Source organism: Chelonia mydas, chromosome 4 (assembly GCF_015237465.2).
Source record: "Chelonia mydas isolate rCheMyd1 chromosome 4, rCheMyd1.pri.v2, whole genome shotgun sequence".
In the NCBI taxonomy this organism is placed as follows: Eukaryota; Metazoa; Chordata; order Testudines; family Cheloniidae; genus Chelonia; species Chelonia mydas.
This window is the reverse complement of record NC_057852.1, coordinates 99883280-99910009: the sequence shown is the minus strand read 5'-3', so window position 1 is coordinate 99910009 and position 26730 is coordinate 99883280. Positions and strand designations below refer to the sequence as shown.

Genomic DNA, 26730 nt, shown 5'->3' with positions numbered 1-26730 from the left:
GTTCACTCCATGCTGGAGCTCATTTGCGATTCTGAGGGGACTGCATGGTCACCTGTACTGCTGAGCTCGTCATGCTGACCAAACAGGAAATGAAATTCAAAAATTTGGGGGGCTTTTCCTGTGTACCTGGCTTGTGCATCGGAGTTGAAAGTGTTGTCCAGAGCAGTCACATTGCAGCACTCTGTCATAGCTCCCGGAGGCCAATAACATCAATTTGCATCCACATTACCCCAAATTCGACCCAGCAAGGTCAATTTTAGCGCTACTCCCCTCACTGGGGAGGAGTACAGAAGTCGATTTTAAGGGTATGTCTACACTGTGAAATTAGGTCGATTTTATAGAAGTCGATTTTTCGGAAGCGGTTTTGTACAGTCGATTGCGTGCGTCCCCACTAAGTGCATTAAGTCGGTGGAGTGCATCCACAGTACCGTGGCTAGCGTAGACTTTCGGAGCGGTGCACTGTAGGTAGCTATCCCACAGTTCCCGCAATCTCCATTGCCCATTGGAATTCTGGGTTGAGCTCCCAGTGCCTGATGGGGCAAAAACATTGTCGCGGGTGGTTTTGGGTACTTGTTGTCAGTCGCCCCTCCGTCTCTCCCTCCCTCCATGAGAGCAACGGCAGACAATCATTTCGCAGCTTTTTTCCTGGGTTAACCGCACAGACGCCATAGCACTGCAAGCGGAAGCCCACTCAGCTCACCGTCACCACTGCTGTTGTGGGCAAGTCTACTGTGAGGGCTGCTGTGATCCAAGTAGCCAATGCAATCATTGACATTCTGTTATCAAGGGTAGTGACTCTGGGAAATGTGCAGGCCTTTTTAGATTTTAGGTGCATTCCTGTCCTTTGTCACTGGTGAAGAAGTCTTGCTGGCGCACATTTCACATGAAACAGCTCCAGGCCTCCTGCTCTTTTGCCTTGGCCACACAGCAGCAGCTCCTGGGCGCCTTCGCATCAATGGTGAATGGCTCCACTGCTTCCGCTGCAACTCTACAGCAGATGGTGCAGTAGGACTGCTAGCCGTCCTCATCAATGGTGTTTTGCTCACTCCACCGCTTCCGCTGCAACTCTACTATCCTGATCTCCTGCAAGCTGGAGGCTTCTGCCTCAGGCTGCTCTCCCAGCCAGCAGCACCGTGCAGTTTCACCTACCCCAGCCTACCCCTTGCTCCCATGGCTCATGAAGCCTGGACAGTAGTAAGGAGCAGTTCAACTATAGGCTGAGCAAGTGCAGAATGGTGGTAGAATGTGCCTTTGGACGTTTAAAAGCTCGCTGACGTTGTTGGTCAGACCCCAGCGCAACCAACATTCCCATTGTTATTGCTGCTTGCTGTGGGCTCCATAATATCTGTGAGAGTAAGGGGGGGACGTTTATGGCAGGGTGGGAGGTTGAGGCAAATTGCCTGGCGTCCGATTTTGAGCAGCCAGACACTGATTAGAAGAGCACAGCAAGGCACACTGCATATCACAAGAGACTTTGAAAACTATTTTCATGACTGGCCAGGCTATGGTGTGACAGTTGTTCGTGTTTCTCCTTGACGCAAACCCGCCCCCTTTGTTGATTTTAATTCCCTGTAAGCCAACCACCCTCCCCCCTTCAAAATCAAGTAACTGTTGTTTTGAAACCATGCATTCTTTATTAATTAAAAAAACTGAGATAACGGACAAGGAAACCACCAGTGGTTTTGGGTACGTGTCGTCAGTGACCATTCCCTCGCTCCCTCCCTCCGTGAAAGCAACAGCAGACAATCATTTCTCGCCCTTTTTCCTTGATTGCCCGCACATACGCCATTGCACTGCAAGCGGGAGCCCACTCCGCTCACCGCTGCAGTTGTGAGCATTGTAAACACCTCACATTTGCCCTTGGAGATTTTGGCATATATATTGGCATTACATCTTTTGGAACGGAGTTCTGATAGCACGGATTCATCTCCCCATACAGCGATCAGATCCAGTTCCTCCTGCTTTCGGGAGACTGCATGGTCACCTGTGCTGATGAGCTCGCCATGCTGGCCAAACAGGAAATGAAATTCCCGGGGCTTTTCCTGTGTACTTGACTAGTGCATCTGAGTTGAAAGTGCTGTCCAGAGTGGTCACAATGGAGCACTCTGGGATAGCTCCCGGAGGCCAATACCATTGAATTGTGTCCACACTACCCCAAATTCGACCCAGTGATGTCGATTTTAGTGCTAATCCCCTTGTTGGGGAGGAGTACCAAAATCGATTTTAAGAGCCCTTTAAGTCGACAAAAATAGCTTCGTCATGTGGATGGGTGCAGGGTTAAATCGACCTAACGCTGCTAAATTCGACCTAAACTCGTAGTCTAGACCAGGGCTAAGAGCCCTTTAGGTCAATGGATCGGGGTTGCATTCATTATAAAATCGACCTAACGTGGCTAAAGTCGACCTAACCCTGTAGTGTAGACCAGGGCTAATTGTATGATTCCTTTTCAAAAGTTTTTAGAGGTCAGATTTTTGCAATCCACTACTTGGCATACTTTGTTTAACAGCTAGTATTCCTCACAATGGTGACTTTTAAACCCAGCAATAAGAAACGCTCATGAAAAAGGGTTATTGTTCTGTATCATTGTAGCAGCACTTTACATTAAGTGACACTAATTGCTAAATAATGGTTATATAAATTGCAACTAGAGTTGGAAGGAAACTATGGTGTTCCTAGTTTTCGTTATTCAACACCCTATAAAGACAGTCAGTTTGCAACATCTGCATTTCTGAATAATGCCCCAAATATGAAGAGTTAGTGTGGGTCCAGTTAACACAACTCCAGTTGTAACATCATTTTAATTTAAAGCTATACTATAACAACTCCAGCTAGCACTGCTAAACTTAAGAGTCAGTCAGGATTTCCATTTTAAACTCTTATTTATAATGATTTATAGCTAAGCTGTAAGACTCTGCTCCAGTTTGAATCTCGGCATGGCATATACTAACAGTAAGGGGTGTGAGTTTGTCACAGAGGTCACAGAAGTCATGGATTCTGTGACTTTCCGTGACCTCTGCAGCAGCTGGTGCACCTGGCTCAGGGGCAGCTCAGGCAGGCCTTGTGCCCGTTGCACTGGCCGCTGCTGGGGCAGTCTTGGGCCACCGTGCCCCTCCCACCCCCAGCTTCAGTAGAGTTTAGGTGTGGGTGGGGTCAGGGGCATGGGACAGGGTGAAGCAGGGTCTGGGCAGCGCTTACCTGGGGGGCTCCCCAGAAGCAGCAATGCCCCCCTCATTCAGCTCTTAGACAGTTCCCAGCCAATGGGAGCTGTGGGGGAGGCGCTTGCAGGTGGGAGGCAGCACATGGAGCTGCCTGGCCACGCCTCTGACTAAGGGCTGAACAAGGAGCTAGGTAGGGAGCCTGCCAGACCCCCCAACCCCACCCCCACCCCAGTACCAGTGGGGATCCCGGGCCACGTGCTGCTGCCCACCCCCCCCCCAGCACCAGTGGGGGTCCCGCATGGTGCACCATCCCCCACACCCCCAGCACCCAGGCCGCCATCCCCCAGCACCCACAGTGCCCCCAGCAGACCACGTGCCCCCCCCCGCCCCCAGTTTTAATCCGGGTTATATAGTAAAAGACAGGTCACGGGCCATGAATTTTTGTTTACTGCTCATGACCTGTCCGTGACTTTTACTAAAAATACTTGTGACTAAAACATAGCCTTAACTAAGAGTGATTATTTTTCATGTGATTTCAATCATAGCAGTTTAGCTGTTTAATATAAAGAAATATAGTTCACCAATTTGGAATTTTGTTTCAGTGTTTATTGTTGTAAACAGAGTAAAAGTTAAACATAATTGGATTAGAAATATTTATCCTTTGGCTTTTTTTAAGTCAATATTTAATGATCCACCATGATGTTAGGTGCTTGTGGAGGTACCATCTGTGGGATGAAACCTGAAACAAAGATCCTTATGTCTTGTGGTCATTACAAATCCCATGACGAATCTTATAAAGGGGATGTTTTCTCTTATATCGTATGCAGCCACTATTATTCAGAAGGGGAATTTTTTCTTATTCCCCAAACCATGTATCACTTTTTTTTGTTTTTCTTTTTTTTGTTCAAGAAAGGCCAAATAGCTTCCTAATGGTTCATTAAGGGAATGTAGGAATGTGGTTCCAGCAGAAACACTGTTGTTTTTTTAAAAAAAGGCAAATCAAGTTCAATGTTTTTAAATAACTGTATTTTGGATCAGCAATATCAGCTATCTGCAGGCAAAGTGGCTCACCTTCACCACAGGCTTTCCAACAATAATCTGGACTATTGAAAGTAAAGTTCACCTGAATTTCCTTTGCCATATAAGAAATGGAATATTTGGACATATGTTTCCAGCCTGTCTTACAATCTGTTTCATTAAGTTAGTGGCAGAGGGCTCTGCATATTTACTGCATAGAATCAATTATTATTTTGTGAAAAATCTTCTCTAATTGCATCAGATAGACTTGAAATTAACCTCTTCATCTATGATTTTTTTCCCAAAAGCTACCAGCTCAATTCTTTAGTAAATTGAGATGTGCTGTTCATTGATGAATCACTGTTACTCACTGATCCAAACCATGGTTTCTTCTTGACGTTCTCTTTCATTCTTCCTTATTTGTATATTTTGCACTCATTCTTACAAGTCCAACCTGATCTCATTATTTCTCTCCATCCCACCCATGTGCTCCGCTTCCAATTTATTGCAAAATCATGTTGATTCTGCCTCAAACACTTGAGAAATTTATTTCCTCTTTGTACCTACGGCAAAAACTAGCTATGCACTAATCATGTCCTGCCTTGATTGTTGCATGGTTCCTTAATGCAGACAGTCCCCATTATTCTCCCTGTTTCTTTCCTGTAGCCCACATACAAAACTACTGGTAAAATTATCTTCTCCACTACTCTGTTTGCACCTTCATTTCCCGCCACCAACTTCCCACTCAGTGAATCTTTAATTACTTTCCTTCATCTTTGAAGGGTTAAAATCTATTGCTGATGTAATAACCTCGTATATGGATTTGTATACAGGCCCAAAGTCCAGAGTTTGGTCAAAAGGTCTGAGGCCTAGCAAATCGTGATTAGCTAAGAGAAAGCAGAATAACAAAAAGATAACTTTGCGTTTGCTAAGATATGCCTGATCAGCAATATGCCAGATGTTGGGGGCAGTAATTGTGTCTTATTCAAAGTTGCAAATAGAACAAAGAAGCCCTGTTTCTGTTGTGTTAGTTTCTTCTGCAGGGAGATGTTCTTCCAACCCTGAGTTTATGAAAGGTTCAAGCATGTCAGTATAAGATATGGCCTCCTCCCACCTCCCTTTCCCAGGGACCAATGCCTGTCTTAAAACACAAATGAACAATTTGAAAGACAATCTTTATTGCCATATACTTTCACTGTTTCTTTGCTTTTACCCCTAGATATGCATCCTTCACTCCTCATAAGCCACCTATCTGACTGCTCTTCTCCACTCTCACCTCCTTGACTTCTTCCATTAGACCACTTGGGATGGTCTTCCAATTATTGTGCACCACTCCACTATCTTCTCCTCAAATCCCTCACATGCCCCCCCCCCTTAAAATACACTTCCTAAAATAAATCTTTTACAAGATGATTCACCAAAGATAAGTGCTTTAAATTACATATTCAACTCAAATACAAAAACAGTTCCAATGCAACTAATATAGCTGGTTGAAAAATGCAGAAAAATACATTTTGGAAAAACATTTAATCAAAGTTTATAAAATTTGAAGAGTTTCCACCAGTTCTAGTAACTTAAAGGAAATATACTAAAACATAATATGCAATCCGCCCTCTGAAGGCTAACAAATTCCTACTAAAAGGCAGCATTCCTCTGCCTCTCTCTTGCTATGGACAACTGCCAGTTGTGTTGTACTTTGTATTTCACTTCCAATTCAAGGATCTGAACTAGCAAAGCAGTTAAGCACATGCTTATATCTGACTTCAATGGGACTAGTCATATGGGATAAAGTTAAGCATGTGCTTCCAGTTTCCCCATCTGAAAAATGAGGTAATAATGCTTACTTCCTTTGTAATGTGCTTAGAGATCTATTGTATAAGAGATATTTACTAACAGTAATACCTATTTGCTGGATGGGGGCCTAACCTCTTTTGGGAAGGAACAGTCACTTTGATTTACCTCTGAAATACGATGCAGAACTTTGGAGCCATATGGAGGGACCCGGCCATGGATGATCAGGCCTAATGATTAGAGTCAGGCACCAAGACAAAGGTCAGAGCCAGAGATAGCATCAGGTGCCAAGCCAGGGATCAGAGCCAGAGTCAGGAGCAGGGACCTGGAGTGAGGCAGGAAAGTGGGTACCAGGAACAAACAGGAGTATGGGATGAGGAGGACAGGAACCAGGAATAGTTGGTGAGGCAGGCATCAAGACAGGTATGAATCTAGACAAAGTCCATAGTGGTAAAAAGAAAAGGAGTACTTGTGGCACCTTAGGGGCTAACCAATTTATTTGAGTATAAGCTTTCGTGAGCTACAACTCACTTCATCGGATGCATACTGTGGAAAATATAGAAGATCTTTTTATACACACAAAGCATGAAAAAATGGGTGTTGACCACTACAAAAGGTTTCCTCTCCCCCCACCCCACTCTCCTGCTGGTAATAGCTTATCTAAAGTGATCACTCTCCTTACAATGTGTATGATAATCAAGTTGGGCCATTTCCAGCACAAATCCAGGTTTTCTCCCTCCCCCCCACCCCACACTCACAAACCCACTCTCCTGTTGGCAATAGCTTATCTAAAGTGATCACTCTCCTTACAATGTGTATGATAATCAAGGTGGGCCATTTCCAGCACAAATCCAGGGTTTAACGTCGGGGGGGGGGGGGGTGGTAGGAAAAAACAAGGGGAAATAGGTTACCTTGCATAATGACTTAGCCACTCCCAGTCTCTATTCAAGCCTAAGTTAATTGTATTCAATTTGCAAATGAATTCCAATTCAACAGTCTCTCGCTGGAGTCTGGTTTTGAAGTTTTTTTGTTGTAATATCGCAACTTTCATGTCTGTAATCGCGTGACCAGAGAGATTGAAGTGTTCTCCGACTGGTTTATGAATGTTATAATTCTTGACATCTGATTTGTGTCCATTTATTCTTTTACGTAGAGACTGTCCAGTTTGACCAATGTACATGGCAGAGGGGCATTGCTGGCACATGATGGCATATATCACATTGGTGGATGTGCAGGTGAACGAGCCTCTGATAGTGTGGCTGATGTTATTAGGCCCTGTGATGGTGTCCCCTGAATAGATATGTGGGCACAGTTGGCAACGGGCTTTGTTGCAAGGATAGGTTCCTGGGTTAGTGGTTCTGTTGTGTGGTATGTGGTTGCTGGTGAGTATTTGCTTCAGGTTGGGGGGCTGTCTGTAGGCAAGGACTGGCCTGTCTCCCAAGATTTGTGAGAGTGTTGGGTCATCCTTCAGGATAGGTTGTAGATCCTTAATAATGCGTTGGAGGGGTTTTAGTTGGGGGCTGAAGGTGACGGCTAGTGGCGTTCTGTTATTTTCTTTGTTAGGCCGTGGCGTTCTGTTATTTTCTTTGTTAGGCCTGTCCTGTAGTAGGTGACTTCCGGGAACTCTTCTGGCTCTATCAATCTGTTTCTTCACTTCCGCAGGTGGGTATTGTAGTTATAAGAATGCTTGATAGAGATCTTGTAGGTGTTTGTCTCTTTCTGAGGGGTTGGAGCAAATGCTGTTGTATCGCAGAGCTTGGCTGTAGACAATAGATCGTGTGGTGTGGTCAGGGTGAAAGCTGGAGGCATGTAGGTAGGAATAGCAGTCAGTAGGTTTCTGGTATAGAAACCTATATATATGTGACCATCGTTTATTAGCACTGTAGTGTCCAGGAAGTGGATCTCTTGTGTGGACTGGACCAGGCTGAGGTTGATGGTGGGATGGAAATTGTTGAAATCATGGTGGAATTCCTCAAGGGCTTCTTTTCCATGGGTCCAGATGATGAAGATGTCATCAATATAGCGCAAGTAGAGTAGGGGCGTTAGGGGACGAGAGCTGAGGAAGTGTTGTTCCAAGTCAGCCATAAAAATGTTGGCATACCATGGGGCCATGCGGGTACCCATAGCAGTGCCACTGATTTGAAGGTATACATTGTCCACCAATGTGATATATTTCATCATGTGCCAGCAATGCCGCTCTGCCATGTACATTGGTCAAACTGGACAGTCTCTACGTAAAAGAATAAATGGACACAAATCAGATGTCAAGAATTATAACATTCATAAACCAGTTGGAGAACACTTCAATCTCTCTGGTCACGCGATTACAGACATGAAAGTTGCGATATTACAACAAAAAAACTTCAAATCCAGACTCCAGCGAGAGACTGCTGAATTGGAATTCATTTGCAAATTGGATACAATTAACTTAGACTTGAGTAGAGACTGGGAGTGGCTAAGTTATTATGCAAGGTAACCTATTTCCCCTTGTTTTTTCCTATCCCCCACTCCCCCCCCCCAGACGTTCTTGTTAAACCCTGGATTTGTGCTGGAAATGGCCCACCTTGATTATCATACACATTGTAAGGAGAGTGATCACTTTAGATAAGCTATTACCAGCAGGAGAGTGGGGTGGGGGGAGAGAAAACCTTTTGTAGTGGTAAAACACCCATTTTTTCATGCTTTGTGTGTATAAAAAGATCTTCTATACTTTCCACAGTATGCATCCGATGAAGTGAGCTGTAGCTCACAAAAGCTTATGCTCAAATAAATTGGTTAGTCTCTAAGGTGCCACAAGTACTCCTTTTCTTTTTGCGAATACAGACTAACACTGCTGTTACTCTGAAATCCATAGTGGTAGCCAGCCAAGGCTTCCTTCAATTGTTCAGACAAGTTCCCGTGACTCTTTCTGGTTTAAATAGAGCTTCCCAGCCAATCAGTGATGCTGGATGTTTCCCCCAGTCAGGTACTTCGTTGGTCGGGTCCTTTGCAAGCTAGCACTTCACTTGCTCTCTTCCTAAGTCATTCAAGTGAGCTGCTGAGTCCAGAGGCACTGACTTTTGTTTTTGTCAGTGGGTGCTTTTGAAGAGGTGTGTGCGTTGGGGGGGAGGGAGGGCACTCTGCCAGTTTTGGGGGGAGCCTATTTTCAGCATATTTATACACTTCTTTCATATTCTAGTTATTGAATGTGTCTATCATTAGTATCTACTATTTTAATAATGATTCAATTGTTATAAACTACATAATTACATTATCATGAATTACAGTATATTAAAATCATTGTAATCACCAACAAGTTGTCTTCACTAATGTCCCATTTTAAAGACATTATGTCTCACTGTAGCTTTCTGGATGAAACTATCAGCAATCTTATTTACATCTAGGTTCCCTGGTATTGTTTTTGATGCACCTTAAGGACAGCTACATTATTCAGTTGTGTCTGTCCCATTGATACTAGAGATAATTTTTAAAAGTCTTCTGAAGCTGGAGAATGAGTTCAGGATGATACAGGCACAGTAAGAAGGATTCTTATGAATTTGCAGTACTCTGGAAACATAAGTGCTACCACAGTACTGAAAATAACTCCATTTTTTCTTAATGGGTAACAGCTAATTTAGGCACCATCATTTTGTATGTATAGTGGGGATTATATTTTGCTATGTGTACTAATTTGCATTTAACACTGAATTTCAGCAGCCATTTTATTGCCAAGTCACCCAGTTTTATGGGGTCCCTTTGTAACTCTTTGCAGTGTGTTTTGGACTTAACTATCTTGAGTAATTTTGTATCATCTGCAAACTTTGCCACCTCACTGTTTACCCCTTTTTGCCAGTCATTTATGAATATGTTGAACAGCACTGATCCCAGACAAGTACAAGCCCCTTGGGGAATACCACTATTTATTTCTCTCCATTCTGAAAATGGACCATTTATTCCTACCCTTTGTTTCTTATCTTTTAACTGGAGTACCTGGGAATTCTTTCAGGATCATCTAATGATCCTTAATTTAATTTAATGAGAAGCCTTTTGTTATCTTAATCACCCTGCCTCTGTTTATATACAAATTCCCTGCCCCAGGGGCAGAAATTGTTAGCAGCACAGAACTCATCACATTCCACATTCAAACTCTGACTCCTGGGTGCTGAGCACCCACTATTTCTTTTCTGTGGGTGCTTGAGTCCCCAAGCACCCACTGAGTCAGTGCCTACGGCTGGCCATGGCTTGAGCACTGCCTATGGGATTCATGGGCCTGAGTTTGAGGCCTGTGATCCCTCACACCATACAGATAATCATTCCATATCCCAAAACTAGTAAAATTTACTTAAAAATTCATTATGGACACAAAAGTTTCACAATCACAGGGCTCTTTGCAACTCTGTCCCCTTCCTGGTTTCTGAGTGCATCACATCAGGCCTTCAGATTAATACTCCCTGCACAGATCTGTAATTTGCTCCGTGTTCCTCTGATCTTCATAGAGGAATTATTTTCTCCCACAATACCTCCTCTCTTCCTTTGTCATTCTGGGGTTAGGGACAGTACTTAAAAATAAGTTCTATAAATGGATTAAATGCTGTTCATGTTATGTGACCAAATTACAAGGTGAGTAATTCCCAAAATATCCACTCCAGTAGTTTTGGTTGGATAAAGCAATCCATTTGTCTCCTGGAATGGTTTCACAGTGTTGTTGGTGTGCTGGTTCATAGCTGCTTTAGGTAGTTAAGTTATCCCATCACAGAGAAAATTCTGACTTTGGCTACACACGTGCAACATGAATTGATTTCCGTGGTCGTTGTGTACCAAGGTGCCACAAGTACTCCTTTTCTTTTTGAGGATACAGACTAACACGGCTGCTACTCTAAAGCTCTTTAGGATCCTTACAGAAGAAATGTGCTTGTTGCCACTTGGCCTGAGCAATTTGCCAATATTCCAAGCCTTGCCAGGTTGCTTTTGCTAGGAGAAGAAATTGATATCAGTCAGATATTTCTTTGGTGAAATCTTGCTTATTTACAAAGAAAGTACACAAAGTCTGGTTTCCCTGAACACCTCAGAAACAACCAAGAGGAGGCAGTTTCCTTGTCCAAAAATCGAAGCTTGCTTTCCAGCCAGTCCGGTGTCCCAAAGAACTCTGCCTCTTCTCCTCTCAGAACCATGCTACCATCTGCTTCTCTGGCTTTCTAGCTGATTTTTCTTCTTGGCTTTTTCTGGTGGCTTTCTTCTTCTGATCCACAGAGCTCTGTCAGTCACTGTCTGAGACCCTGTGTTTTCATTCATGCCCAGGAAAAGCCCTTTTATGCTCCTTGAGTTACTTCTTGCTGAGATCATCTCCTGCAGTCCAATGCCTTGACTGGTGGCTTTTGCTGATTCAGCTATATTACTCCTTAAAGGAACTTAAATTTCTTCTTCTATTGAGTCTGAATAAAAGGCAGTGAGCACGTCCATCAGCCTCAACAAGGTTTGTGATTGTCCACAGATCAGAAACACCACTGGCTCGCAGCCATTAGCCCTTCCACCATAACACATTGTATGCTCTAATTTAACAAAATATTTAAACAAATGCTTCATGATAAGCTCAAAAAATATCATTTGGTAATGAGACTGCTCACATGCTTTAAGTTAAGCATGTGCTTAAATGTTTTCCTGCACCAGGGCCTATAAATGTATTAATAGTGTTACTACGGCACACACTAAAGTTTATCACATAAAATGAAAACAGTATAAATTGGCCTTTTGAGTGGTGCATGAAGAAGTCAAGACCATGTTGTAAGTCTTTTGAAAGAACTGAAGGATAAGCCTTAGAGCAGTGATCCCCAAATTGTGGGGCAATGCAAAGGAACATTCGGGGTCTGGGTCAGCCCCACAGGGACAGGGAGGCAGCACCACCCAGCTCCGTTCTGCCCTCAGCCCAGCTCTAGCCCCCGCCACAGTTCCACTTTGCACCCTACTCCGTCCCCAGCCCAGCTCTGCTTTCAGCCCAAGCTCCTTTGCTGAACCAGCTGTGCAGTAATGAAGGGTGGGAGCACAGACAGATTCCATTACTGGCAAGGGCGGAAAGACAGGAAAAGTTTGGGCACTACTGCCTTAGAAATTGGATGACTTGCATATTGAAACCATGTCAAAGTTATATATAGCAGAAGACTCCAGTATAAATCTCACATATTTGTCATATATTCTCATTGTTTGTCTTATATCAGGGAATCTCTTGAAACACATTCTCATCCAGATACTGTCAACCTGCTCTGAGTCAAAAAGACTACAAATGGATAAAATATGACATGTAAGAATTCTGTGCCGTAGATGGGAAACAGGCTTAACTATACATTTCTCGATTCACATAAGTAGATTAATTTTTGATCACCAAAATTAGGGAAGCTAAGGATTTAAGAGATTGTGTATGTGTGTACATATATATTTTACACATATACACATACACACATATATACTTATAAAAGCTTTATATTCAGTATTCCCAGATATTAACTCTAAAAAGTATTACTTGCTATTTTGAGCATCATCTTTGCATGATATAAGTGGAATAATTATCTGATTTAAAAGAAAAAGAAAATGATACAGTATATCATAAACATAATGTATTACCAACTCTTAAGACCAACAGTGCTCTGTTTTTGCTATGGATGACACTGTTTCTATGACTCCCACTTACTTGCTGCATTGTTCAAAACCACATCCATGCACAACCCAAAAAGCACTCTTCCTCCTCCTTCTCCCTGAAGTATATATTTTAGTCTTTAGGTTTCTGCTGATTAAACTAAACAAAAAAGAATAATCATGATATAGGTATGAACTCATTTTGTGATCATGAAATGTTAAATTTTGACATAGCTGGAAAACATTTCCCATTGAACATTTTACAATATTTGATGAATTTGGGGAGGGAAAGTTGATTTTTGCAAGCAAACCACATACATTTTTTTCTAACATCTAAGTAACTACATATTTAATTGACATAGCAAAGTAAAAATGAATGTGACATACAAATAAACTGGTATTATTTACTGCTGCTTTAAGTAGGTGCTGCATTCTTTTTTTTCCTCCTCTTTAAAGGAAAAAAATATGAGCCTGACATTTCAATCAGTTACAAAAGGTTTGAGTTTCTTATTTCTCTTTCCTCAGTTTCTATGGGCAACATCAATACTCCTACTGTCACTTGAAATACCAAGGCAGCCATCTGCTCTACCAGTACTCACAAACTTAGTATCCATTTTTTTTTACTTACCAACAAAACAACAGGGAGAAAAAATTGGTCTGCATCTCTATAATACGTTGATAAGCAAAATTCATCAGAACAACAAGATTATGGGTCACCCAGTGTCATATAAGAGCCATATGGGAAAACATATTACAAGGAAATTGTTTGGTTCAAACGTTTTTATGACTGAAACAATACATTAGTTTCCTTTCTTCGTTTACTGGTTTTTTGAACTTTTTTGGAGTTGAAAATTATCCTGAAAATTCTTCTCAGTCATATACCTGCTTAAACATACAAAGTAAAAATAAAAATGCAATACTAATGATTTAAAAGATACAGTAATGTATCCTCACATTTGAGCACCAAATCTCCTCTCAGGTGCATGGAGTTTGGAGGTTTGGAGAAATGCTTCTGAAAATGTGTCATTTAGAAATTGTGTACATAATATGATAATCACATACATTCTCAGTCACACTTCAACAGTATTTAGCCTTACAAGCAGCCCTAATTAGTCGTGGGCTGCTGTTTGCATAAGACAGGAGTAATTAGAATCATCATGAGACTTTACGTTTAGTAAACCATTTTAAATCTCTCCAACTTTTATAACATTGTCATTGCTTATCATGTACTATGGTTTATCCAAGGACCTAGGTGTGGAATAAGGCATGTGATATATCTTTTCATGGCCTGATTGTGCTGTCCTTAAAGCCAATGGAAAATGAGACGAACCTCAAACCTCTCCTACAGTAGTGTGTATATGATTCTGATGTAATACTTCCCTTAAGGTGAAGATCTACCACATACAGACTGATCATAGTACCTATATAAGTACCTAGACAGAGCATCCCCACATACACCAGTGTCTAAATCAATAGACTATCTCCATGTAATTGCTATAAAGAGATGTTACTATCATCAGACAATCTTAAATTGTAAGTTTTAGGATATCAAGTATGATAAATTCTAGCCCTGTCAACCTAACAAGCCAGAATCTATGATTAATGTAGTCTTGCCTAATGATTCCTGAAGTTAAAGTTCTTCAATGAGATATTGCAGGCTTTCCAAATCAATGTGCCTTCCTGGATGGTTGTCAGAGGTGTACAGCAGTGATCAATATGCAAAGAGAAAGCAATATCAGTGTTTACAACTTTCAAAACACACACAATGGATTCCGCACAATCCATTTCATTTTCCAAAGAGGTTTCAGAACCCACATCGTCCAGTTTAGCTTGACTTCAGCTCTGCCCTGGATCTATTTTTAAGTGTCTGCGATTTTTCTGGAGTTTAGCTTACTACATCAATTTAGTGGAACAAATGTTCTCTCTGTTTCCCTGAGAGATTTCTCTATTTCAAAGCAATTTGTCCCCCAAGTTATTTTGAACTCTCATATATTCCTCCACTATGTTGTGCCTGATTTGCATTTCACTTCTGTGAAGCAGTTTGTTTCTTCTTGTAGGAATTTTTTTTCTTTAAGCTCTGTGTACAGCTTCGCTCTCTTGCTGGGTATTTTAAAATTTTCCTCCTACTCAAAAATAGGGAGTCTTAGTTTCCAGTTGATCAGCCTTGTTTTATTGTCTCACAAGTTTGAGATTTTGTTTCTCTTCAAGCTGTGTACTACTGACTTCCTGCTAAGTTAGTGTCTTCTTATCTCAGTTCTATCTTGCTGAACTGCCTTTATTTGCTTGGGAAAATTTCAAAGCATTCTGCTTCTAACTTTTAGGCTACTTGAGCAGTCTATATTTGATTGTTATTGGTTGTCTGTGCTCCTAAGGAGGTATTGGTAAGTACATTGGTTAACTGTAAAATATAGAAAAATGGGACACAGACAAAAACTCCAATGTAAAGCAATTCTAAGGCCTAGGTTTTGCAAAAGCAGTGATTGTACCTCTCAGTTAAAAAACAAGAATGGAAAAAAAAAGATTTGTGTTATTCCCCAAATATCTCAAAAGAGTTCTTCTGACAAATTCATCAACCAGAGGATCCTTGCGATTGCTTCCTGTGGGCTTCTGGATCCCTCTATTTGCCTGTTTTTAACTTCCTGGCTTTCTAAATGGAATCCAAACCGGACAAGTATCATCCGTCTTGTGTGTCACTCACACATTCCTGTTATCCAGGATGCAGGTATAAGCTGTCACTGCAACTCGCAACCACCAGAAGCCACTGTCATGACTGGTGTTCAGGCAGCCAAGCAACCTCAGTATTGCTGTTGCTCTTGCTGGATCTAAGCAAAGAGAGAGCAATCAGGAGGAGCAGGCATGCAGTGTTGGTGATGGGAACAAAAAATAAGGGGGGGGGCACACAGCCTCCCTCCCTCAGCAAGCAGCTAATCCCCTCACCCCCCCCCCCCCCCGCAAACAGTCCCATCACGTAAGTGCCCCACCTCAGTCCTCAGCTACTCTACCCATCTTACTTCAGCCACTCACAAAGTCCCCCAGCTATCCCTCCAGCTATCCCCATTTTCCCTGAAGCTCCTCAAGTTCCAACAAATCCTCTCCCCCAGCCACTCCCATCTTCCCCTAGACAATTGCCAATAAATCTAGCAATTCCTAGCTTCTCCTTTTCAGCAACCTTGTTAGACATGCCATGAACCTATCTTCCTCTAGGTACCACACAACTCTAGCTTCTGTTAGTTATCACCTGCCTCACACACACGTCCACCCAACAGTCCTCAGCTATCCTATCTTCCACCCAGACATCCTTCAAAGACAACTTTCTTTACCTACTGCCTAACTTCCACGAGCCACCTCCACCTCCCCAACCACTCCAGTAGCCACCACCATCTTCTGCCAAGACACCCCAGCTGCCCACACTCCTCCCTAAATGTTCTTAACCCAGCCTCTACCTACTCCCCAGACAATCTTCAGCATCCACCCTCCAGCTACAGAGTACATTGGGCAGTGTCCTTTTTCCTTAGGTTCTTAAGTCCAGCAACCAAAAGTTCCTTTAGCGTGCCCCCTCGCCCCATTCTCCCTCCACCGTACCCCACTCACAGTTGTCTTTGCTCAGTGAAAATCCAGAGTTCCGAGGTGCATCTGCAGGAGCTCACCTCCCATCCTGGCGGAGGGAGGGCACCTTGCTCGCTCTGCTGTCCAGGCGCTCGCTGTTCCACTGGCTGCTCCACTCTTCACTCTCTAGCATGTTCTGAGTTCCCACCACTTAACACAGCTCTCAGTGATTTCAGCTGTTAGTGGGGTGCAGTATTGGTGCAGACTGGGCAGCCTATTGCATCAGGGACACTGTCCTAAAGCAGGCCTAATGCATAGACCTGGTTAACAGTGATTTCAGCTCTAATGATGTGCAACGAGACTCTCAGTTGAGTCTTAATCAGCTCTTTTATTAAACAGTAGAGAGAGGAAGGGTCAAATAGGATCTAGAATCCCTAGGCATGGCCCATACCATCAGGTACAAGTACCGGTCCCGACCCTTTCTCAATTCATCTGGACTTTGGCACCCATGACCCCTGGCTAGCAATCCACTGGTTGAGCTCATGCTCCCACTTGCCATAACTTGTGAACAAGGCCCCTTGTGATAAATGAAGGTGTGGGGGGGGGGGGGAGGAGGGAACTCCCTTTTATGGACACCCAACCAGCCAGTAGCTATAAAATCCCTCTTAGTAGCTGTTCTCTAATTGCTCTACCTGTAAAGGGTTAAACAGTCTCACTGCTATGCATAGGTAAAAGGAAGTGAGTGGGCATTTAGCAAATGGGAAGGCTAGAACTTTTTAAAATTGAAACAAGACTTCCCTTTTGTCTGTCTGTTGTTGTTCTCAGGGAGAGGTAGACAGGGAGCAGTTATGCTGTGATAACCTTGGGCCAGGTATGAAAAATCATCAGTATCATACCTAGAAACTACTCATCTAAAACCGAAGATATGTAAGAAGATCAGGAAATGTCTAGGAAGACGCAATTGGATTTATTCCTTTTATTTCTTTATGGTTTGCGAATTCCTCTGTGCTAACCCCAGGTGCTTTTGTTTTGCTTGTAACCTTTAAGAGAGCTATTTTTGATGCTTAATCCTTGTAGGTTTTTTTTTAATCTAGCAAAAGCCTAAATTCCCAGCTGTATTTTCTTCTTTTTTTTAATGAATAAAATTTTCCTTTTTTAAAAACAGAATTGGAGTTTTGTGTCTTAAGAGGTTTGTGCACATGTTGTTTAAGTAGCTGGTGGCAACAGCTGATTTCCCTTTTTTTCCTTTCCTGGAGGGGGGGTGAAAGAGCTTGAGGGTACGCCACAGGAAGGAATTCCCAAGTGCACCTTCCTGGGTTCTCAAAGGGGTTTTGCACTTGGGTGGTGACAGCATCCACCAATCCAAGGTCAGAAAAAAAGCTGTAACCCTGGGAGTTTAATGCAAGCCTGGAGTGGTAAGTATTAATTTTTAGAGTCCTTGTGGGCCCCCACATTCTGCACTCGAAGTGCCAGAGTGGGGAATCAGCCTTGACACCCCTAGACACTTGAATTCATCCACTAAGGGAGCTGCTCCCCCGTCACCTGGAGAGATTAGTCCACTTTCTTCTGGGAGAGGACATTGACCTCTGATTTGGAGGTGCTGATTCTCATCCCAGCTGTTTCACACTCAGCAGCAAAGTGTTTGAGTGCATGTCAGAGATCGCAATAAGAAGCAAGAAGGACAATATCTGCAAACAACAGAGATGTCATCTCTGAGTCCCCATACCAGATTCATTCCACAGCTCAACTGTGCCTCGATATCCTGTCCATGAAAATCACGAACAGGAGTGGGGACAAGACACACCCTTGGCAGAATCCAATGCCCACTTTGAATGAACCTGACTTAATGCCAAGAATATGAATGCAACTCTCACTCCAAGAATAGAGGGACCGGATAACATGCAAAAACGGCACCAGCACCTCACACTCTCTCAGCACTTCCCACAAGACATCTTGAAGAACAAGGTCATATGCCTTCTCCATGTCTACAAAATAAAGGAAGACTGGATTAGCAAACTCACATAACCCCTTGAGTATCTGCAAGAGAGCAAAGAGCTGGTCCATTGTTCCATGGCCGGGACAGAATCCACATTGTTCCTCCTAAATCTGAGGTTCATCTAACAGGCATAACCTCCTCTCCAGCACCCTGGCATAGGCTTTGTCAGAGAGGCTAAGGAGTGTGATCCTGCTATAGTTGGAACACACCCTCTGGTTTTAAAAGATTGGTATCACCACCCCAGTTTGCCAGTCCAGAGGTACTTCATCTGCCTTCCACACAACATTGAAGAGGCATGTTAACCACGGCACCCCAACAGTCCAGTGCTTTCAACATCTCCGGGCGAATCTCATTCACCCCTAATGCCTTACCACTATGAAGGCACTTCATTGCCATATTGACCTCAGCATCAGAAATAGATCCGATCTCACCAGAGGTTTCCAGTGCTGCCTCCTGGAAAGGGGGCAGGTCTATCGGGTTGAGGAGTTCCCCAAAGTGCTCCTTCCACCTCTCAACAATCTCCTCAGTCAAGGTCAGCATTTCACCACCTTTACTGAGTACCGCCTGGGCAATGTCCCGCCGACCCTTCCTAAGGTGATGAATGGTTTGCCAGAACATCTTTAAGGCCATCTGGTAGTCATTCTCCATGGTCTCTCCAAATTCCTCCCAAGCCTGGGCTTTTGCTTCAATGACTGCCACAGCTGAAGCCCTCTTAGCCAGCCTGTACCTCTCATCCATATCAGGAATCCGGTTCGCAAGCATTGCTTGGAAGGGCTTCTTTGACTTGACATCTTCCCTCACCACTGGAGTCCACCAGCAGGTCCTAGGGTTGCCACTCTGACAGTCACCAACCACCTTCCGGCCATAGCTTTTCCTGGCTGCCTCAATGATTGAGGCCCTGAACAAAGTCCACTTGGACTCAATCTCCAAGACCTCACCTGTAATGCAGGAGAAATTCTTCTAGAAGTGGGAATTCAAGTCTTTCCACACAAGGTCTTCCACCGGACATTCCCAAGCAACTCGCACTGATCGTTTGGGCCTCCCACATCTATCCAGCCAGTGCCCCACGTGTCAGATCCAACTCACCACCAAGTGGTGATCGATTGCCAGCTCTGCCCCTCTCTTCACCCGAGTGTCCAGAACATACGGCCTTAGGTCCAACGAGACAACTATGAAGTCAATCATTGATCTTCAACCCCAGATGCTCTGGTACCAAGTACATTTATGAGCAACCTTATATTTGAACATGATATTCATTATGGACAATCCATGACTAGCACAGAAGTCCAATAACAACTCACCTCTCGGGTCCAGACCAGGGAGGTCACTCCCCTCCAGGTATCTCCATCATTCCCCACATGAGCGTTGAAGTCCTGCAGTAGAATTACAGGGTCAGCTGGTGGCACTCTACTGAGCACTGATCCCACCATCTCCTGAAAGGCCGAGTACTCTGAACTGCTGTGAGGCGCATAATCAGGGTTTTCCTCTCTGATACCCAGAATTTCATTGAGGCAACCCGCTTGTCAACCAGGACAAACTCCAACTGCGCAGCACCAAGCCAGGGACTTGTGAGTATTCCCACACCCACCCAGGGCCTCTCACATGGGGCCACTCCTGAGTAGAGAAGAGACCACCCTCGATTGAGAATGTGACCCTACCACACTTGCTAAAGAGCTGTACAGCTAATTTGTTCAGAAAACCAAAATAGGACCCTAGAGAAAAAGTCGGGCAAATAGTTTTCCAGTTAACCTGTAACTTTGCTACCTTTATTCATCTCTTTATCTGACTGCTGCACACTGCAGTCATTTTCTAAACAAAAAAAGTAAAAACAAAAAAACTCTTTGTTATATGTGCTACCCAAGTACAAAATAAATTCAATTAGTGGTAAGTTAAGAAGTTAAGGTAGTGACAGAGTTATAGATTTGGGTGTTCTTTTGCTGATAGAATATCTCTAGAACTATACATTTATTTATTCAATTTGATTGGTAATCTCAAGTGACAAGGCTTCTGCTTTTGTGCTTTGTCAATGCTTGATTGAACTTAAAGCTTCAAGACATTCAGTGAAACATGGAAAACTAGCTCTGACACAGCACTGGATCAGAAGCCTTGATGCTTGACAGCCAACCAACAGATTTGTTTCAAGAATTCACTATAATATCATCAATGGCCATCTTTTAGGTTTAAGTTTCTTGGCATTAAAAGGGCATGTCTTCACTAGCAATGCTAAAGTTTTTCACACCCCTGAGCGAGAAAGTTGCAGCACTGTAGAGCGCCAGTGTAGACATGCCCTTAGTGTAATTGTTCTTAGTGTAACGTTTAGAGCAGTTTTCAAATTGTTCTTAGTGTAACGTTTAGAGCAGTTTTATCCTTGCCAGTTTTGGGCCTGGGTGCAAAGCATAATTCATGGTGATGAGTGCTTACTTATTGATTTCACTGGGAGTAGTTAAGTAAGTGAGTAAGGTCCAGATCCCCACAGGTATTTAAGTCCCACATTTAGGCACTACTGTGATCCACAAGACCACCTCTCATCTCTGCCTCTTAGGCACCTAAGCTCACTTGGTTACCTACATTTTCACTGTACAAGTCCCCTAGACACCTACGTTTCTGCCTCTGGCATGCACACTGCTATCTCAGGTTAGTGTACGAACACCTCTCACATCTAATCCCTAGTATGATCCTCAAACTAGGTGAAAAGGGGGGTTGTCCCATGCCTTATCTATCTCACCTGTGGGATCAGATCTTGTAGGCATGCTCAGAGCACACCTAACTCCACATAAATTAGCCAGGGGAAGGAGGCAGCCTCCCTTACAACCTTTAGCTCAGTGATTAAGATATTCACCTGGAATTTGGGTGGACACTGGTTCCGTTCCCCCACCTGTTGAAGAAGAGGAATTTGAACATGTGTTCTTAATTAATATTTAATACAAAGTGGAATGGCTTTGACAAGAGAGATTAAGAGATGCTGTCTCCCCACATGCATCAAAATATCCCAATATCCACTGGTTAGAACACTCACCTGAAATATTGCAACCCTTGTTCAAATCCCTTCTCCTCCTTAAGCAGAGGGGACAACTGAACCAGGATCTCTCAGCTGAGTACCCTCACCAGTGGGCTTAAGGTCATAAGACAGTCATTTTACCCACAGACACACCTGTTTTATGTGGAGTGAGGCAGGCACCGAAGCTATCCATTTATTTCAGAATGGCTTAGGCACTTGACTTCAGGAGAGGAACTCCCAGCTGTGGATCACAAAGAGATAGATGCCTCCCTACAGCCCAGATTTTGGTGCCTAATTCTAACCGGGGCAGGGCTTAGGTCACCCCCCTCTCCTCAGCATCTCCCATTGGCTAGCTTAGGTGGCTCCATGCCTAGCATGACGACTTGTAGATCCCATTCTTAGGCCCTGTGTCTCCACAGGTGCTGTAGAGAGAGTCTACACACCTAACCCAGGGTTTGTGGATTACCATGATTTTCAAGGTGCCTAAAAGTTAGATGTTGCAAGGCTCAGCATTGCAATGCCTAAGTCCTCTTGTGGATACAGGCCTATGTGTTCAGCAAGGTTAATAAAGGCCTTTCAGATTTTCTTAAGTATAAAAGAAGGCTCTTAAATTTATCCACAAAGCACAGTTTTGGCTTTAACCTTACCATTTATTTAAACTAGATTTACACATGCAAAAATCCATACCTTGGTGAGAATGCTCATAGCTAACCTAATAAGATAAAAAGGAGCAAGTATCAAACATTCCAAGCACCTTGTTTCCTTTGTTTAACTAAACAGCTTCACGTTAGAGTTTTGAAGAGTAGCTCCAAAGGGATAAAATATCTGTATGATTGAAATTACTCTGGAATCATTCGTTGAACTATAACACACACTCCAAAGACAGCACAAGAAACCATTTCTGCCAACATAGAAGTGTTTCTGTAGAACACTCAGAGATGGAACAGACCACCCTAATCCAAATATGAACACACAAACTGTACATGAATTTCCCAGATGAACTATTACAGCTAATTGTAAGCATTGTCTCTAGATCACCACAAAATGAAAAGCTAACATCCCCTTAGCAATCATAACCCATTATAATTTATTGAACTCCAGATACCTTATGTCTGGAGGTTTATAAAGTGACATCTGGGATGCGTTGTATGGAAGTGCGAGCAAAGCAGACAGTTTTGGGCAGAATTCCATTAAACAAAAATTTTGTCTTTCAGACAGTTCTAATTACTGCTAACTTAGCACATTCCAAGTATGGAAGTAAATAGAGAAGAGCAAGGGGAATTCATGCATAATAGTAATGGGGACTGGATCAAATCTCATTTAATTTTGAACAAGTAGGTTATAGAGGAGTTGATCACGGTTCTGAAGTTATGCAGCCAGTCAGGTTAAAGGTAGAGTGGAGATAAAAGAATGAAGAAAGTATATTATAGATGTGTGGATTTAATCATTAAAAAAATAAAAAACATATTTATACTTTGCTTCCTTTAGTCTCCTAGCAGAGCACTGAATGGACATTTAATATATACTGAAAACAATATAAAACAATAAAATGCCAAACATTGTGGTGTCATGTAGAAAATGGAGAAGAATTTAACAGATGATTAGCTTTACACACTAATTTAAAAGAAAATATCTTGTGTCACTAACCTCTGTAAGTCAATGTCTCAACTACATCAAAGTTCGTGATATGCCAGAATAACTCAGTAATGGTCAGCGGTTCACAGTGAGATTCTTTTCCCCTGCCTTCTCCACAGCTCAGGAGATCACATCTGAAGTGAACAATGATATTCAATAGTTCTCCAGCATCTGTTCTTTTTCTGCCTATGACAAATAAATTGTCCCCTTGCCTTTTGTGAGGGAGTGTTTTGGATACTTTGTTTTTGCACTGTCTTTTTTGTTAGGCCAAAGTTTTCAACAGGGTATGTAGGTATACCTTACTTGTTTTTATTTGCTGTCTGCTTCATTATTAGAAAGGTGACTCCAGCAGGTTAATTCCTTTAGGTGACACCACGGATAAGTTCCTGCTGCCATGACATCCAGCACTCAGTCAACTGTTTGAACCTATTGCAGAAGTCCCTCCAATTATTTTCGTTCTCCTCCACTGTTGTGCCACTTCCACCTGCAGGAACCACTAGAGACTGGTGTCCTGCCTCCAAATCATGTCTGACTATGACAGGAAGTTTTGGGAGCTCTCCCAACTCATCCTGAAAAGAAGTACTATCAGTGACAATGGTGTCAATCTTATTACCAGTGAAAATTAGATTCCTCTCTATCCCCTCTGCCAGCTCCCCCTACTTGTCCCCAAAGGATGCTGCTGTAGCTATTCTACTTTGGTTACTCTCAAATCCTTCATCCTCCTCCAAGACTGTGGGTGCTTAGTCATATTTCCTGATTTATTTTCTCATTAAATTCCAGACAGAAGAGATTTCAAAGTGCAAACAACTAGAATAATTTATTTCTGATTGTACCACACAGGTACTTGAGTCTAATCAAAATTAGTTTTCCCAGCCTCCTGGCTTCCAATGTGGGTCAACAACGTGGGATGCCTGACCAGCACAAGAGAAAATCTCATTTCAGTACATTAGATATTAGTTAATACTTTTTCTGTGCCCAGGCTGATTTAGTGAGTTAGAGGAGTTTTTCATCAAGGAAGAGGCAAGCATGTCTATTAGATTATCTCTCCACCCCCGATGAAATTTTAAAGTACCTTTGTATTATCCCAGAATGGTAGTGGAAATCATTCTTTTGAATAGTTCCAAGGCAAACCTGGTAGGTGATTCTTCATTAGAGTTATTTTGGGTTTTGGAGGGGGAGGGAGGTATTAGTAAAAAAAAGTGTTGGGATTTGTTTTCTTTTTTAAAATGCAATTAATTTTTTGTCCACCAAACAAATCTGACCAACTTTATAGCTGTTCCAAAAAGGCATCAAAGAGGAGCAGGGGGATTTTTTTGGTTAAAAAAAATATATATATATTCAAGAAAAAAAATTTAAAACTCAAAATTTGGAAAATTTCAACCAATTCTACTTTTCAATCATGCTGTACAGGTATTCCCATGCAGCCGCTGGAACATTCAGATTCATGTGGTCTTACCATGTGGTCTTCCGTTTCCCTGCCTAGCTAGTTGATTCCTACAAGATTAATGTTCCCTCCCTCAGATTCTACACAGTTCACATTAGAGCCCCCTCCTTTTGTTTTACCAAGATTCTACACAATGACGAGATAAGAGCTTATCTGCTTGTTGCAGCTGCTTGTCCTAGTTCACACCTCAGAGACCTCCATACTGCAGTGTTGCCTTTGAATGACAAAGAATGAGCTATGACAACCAGTTGGGTTTTATGCAAATTGTATCCTTTTAGGTTCAAAGTGTGTAAATACTGCCCTTATCTGCTTCGGTTTCAAGGCATGCATCCCTGCAGTGAATTTGAAAAGATACTTGAATATCACTTTTAAAAACCAGTGACCAATTCTGCTATCCTTGCCTGTATGAGACTTCTCTGTCATTTCAGATGCTGATTAAGTCATTATTCTAGCCTAACCGGGTAGATATACCATGAGAGTAACACTCAAGCGTCTCAATGAGGGGAGGCTTGAAATTTTGCTATAAGGAGAACAGCACCTGGAAACATATCACAATATAGTAGTGATCTTTTTAAGACCATACTGGCTAAACACCGTGCTGAAAGCTGAGCACCCATATAACAAGGCTGGCCACTAATGAAAGCATACTTTCAGAGAACATAGTGTGCCCATATTCATTTTTGAAAATTCGGAAACTCCAGTGCAGAATGTCAAGCACAGGACCTTTGAAAATCCCCTTGTAAGTATTTTCTCTCTTTATCTATTTATTATTTATGGATGACTGTATTTCAACCAATGAGCAGTGTTTTGTATATGTAACATTTAAATGCAGTTACAAATAACTTTAATACTTGAAAAAAGAAAAGGAGTACTTGTGGCACCTTAGAGATTAACAAATTTATTTGAGCACAAGCTTTCGTGAGCTACACTTTTTTCACTTCATCGGATGCATTCAGTGGAAAATACAGTGGGGAGATTTATATACATAGAGAACATGAAACAATGGGTGTTACCATACACACTGTAACCAGAGTGATCACTTCAGGTTATGCTTATGCTCAAATAAATTGGTTAGTCTCTAAGGTGCCACAAGTACTCCTTTTCTTTTCACTTCAGGTGAGCAATTATCAGCAGGAGAGCAGGGGGGAAAAAACCTTTTGTAGTGATAATCAAGGTGGGCCACTTCCAGCAGTTGACAAGAACGTCTGAGGAACAGTGGGGGTGGGGGGAGGTGAATAAACATGGGGAAATAGTTTTCCTTTGTGTAATGACACATCCACTCCCAGTCTCAATTCAAGGCTAAGTTAATTGTATCCAGTTTGCAAATTAATTCCAATTCAGCAGTCTCTTGTTGGAGTCTGTTTTTTGAAGTTTTTTTTGTTGAAGAATTGCAACTTTTAGGTCTGTAATCGAGTGACCAGAGAGATTGAAGTGTTCTCCAACTGGTTTTTGAATGTTATAATTCTTGACATCTGATTTGTGTCCATTTATTCTTTTATAACATCATAATCAAAAAGGCAGACAAAGGAGCTGCTGTCGTCATCATGAATAGGTTGGAATATGAACAAGAGGCTGCTAGGCAGCTCTCCAAAACCACATGCTACAAGCCATTACCCTCTCATCCCACTGAGGGTTAACAAAAGAAACTACACCATTTGCTCAAGAAACTCCCTGAAAAAGCACAAGAACAAACCCGCGCAGACACACGCCTGGAACCCCCACCTGGGGCATTCTATCTGCTACCCAAGATCCATAAACCTGGAAATCCTGGACGCCCCATCATCTCAGGCATTGGCACCCTGACAGCAGAATTGTCTGGCTATGTAGACTCCCTCCTCAGGCCCTACGCTACCAGCACTCCCAGCTATCTTCAAGACACCACTGACTTCCTGAGGAAACTACAATCCATCGGTGATCTTCCTGAAAACACCATCCTGGCCACTATGGATGTAGAAGCCCTCTACACCAACATTCCACACAAAGATAGACTACAAGCCATCAGGAACAGTATCCCCGATAATGTCACGGCAAACCTGGTAGCTGAACTTTGTGACTTTGTCCTTACCCATAACTATTCCACATTTGGGGACAATGTATACCTTCAAATCAGCGGCACTGCTATGGGTACCTGCATGGCCCCACAGTATGCCACCATTTTTATGGCTGACTTAGAACAACGCTTCCTCAGCTCTTGTCCCCTAATGCCCCTACTCTACTTGTGCTACATTGATGACATCTTCATCATCTGGACCTATGGAAAAGAAGCCCTTGAGGAATTCCACCATGATTTCAACAATTTCCATCCCACCATCAACCTTAGCCTGGACCAGTCCACACAAGAGATCCACTCCCTGGACATTAAGGTGCTAATAAGCAATGGTCACATAAACACCACCCTATACCAGAAACCTACTGACCGCTATTCCTACCTACATGCCTCCAGCTTTCATCCAAACCACACGTTCCAATGTCTACAGCCAAGCTCACATACGATACAACCTCATTTCCTCCAACCCCTCAGACAGAGACAAACACCTAC

At 42.7% G+C, this 26730-nt stretch overlaps 1 long non-coding RNA gene across 1 annotated transcript; it reads right to left on the bottom strand.

Annotated features, from left to right (window-relative positions):
* Nucleotides 1–12574: 12574 nt before the first annotated feature.
* Nucleotides 12575–22863, bottom strand: LOC122465366. Its single transcript, XR_006290157.1, has 3 exons — nt 22760–22863; nt 19416–19487; nt 12575–12732 (listed from the first exon to the last, which is right to left on the bottom strand). It is a non-coding gene; the product is annotated as an uncharacterized LOC122465366 (long non-coding RNA).
* Between the last annotated feature and the right edge of the window lie 3867 nt (nt 22864–26730).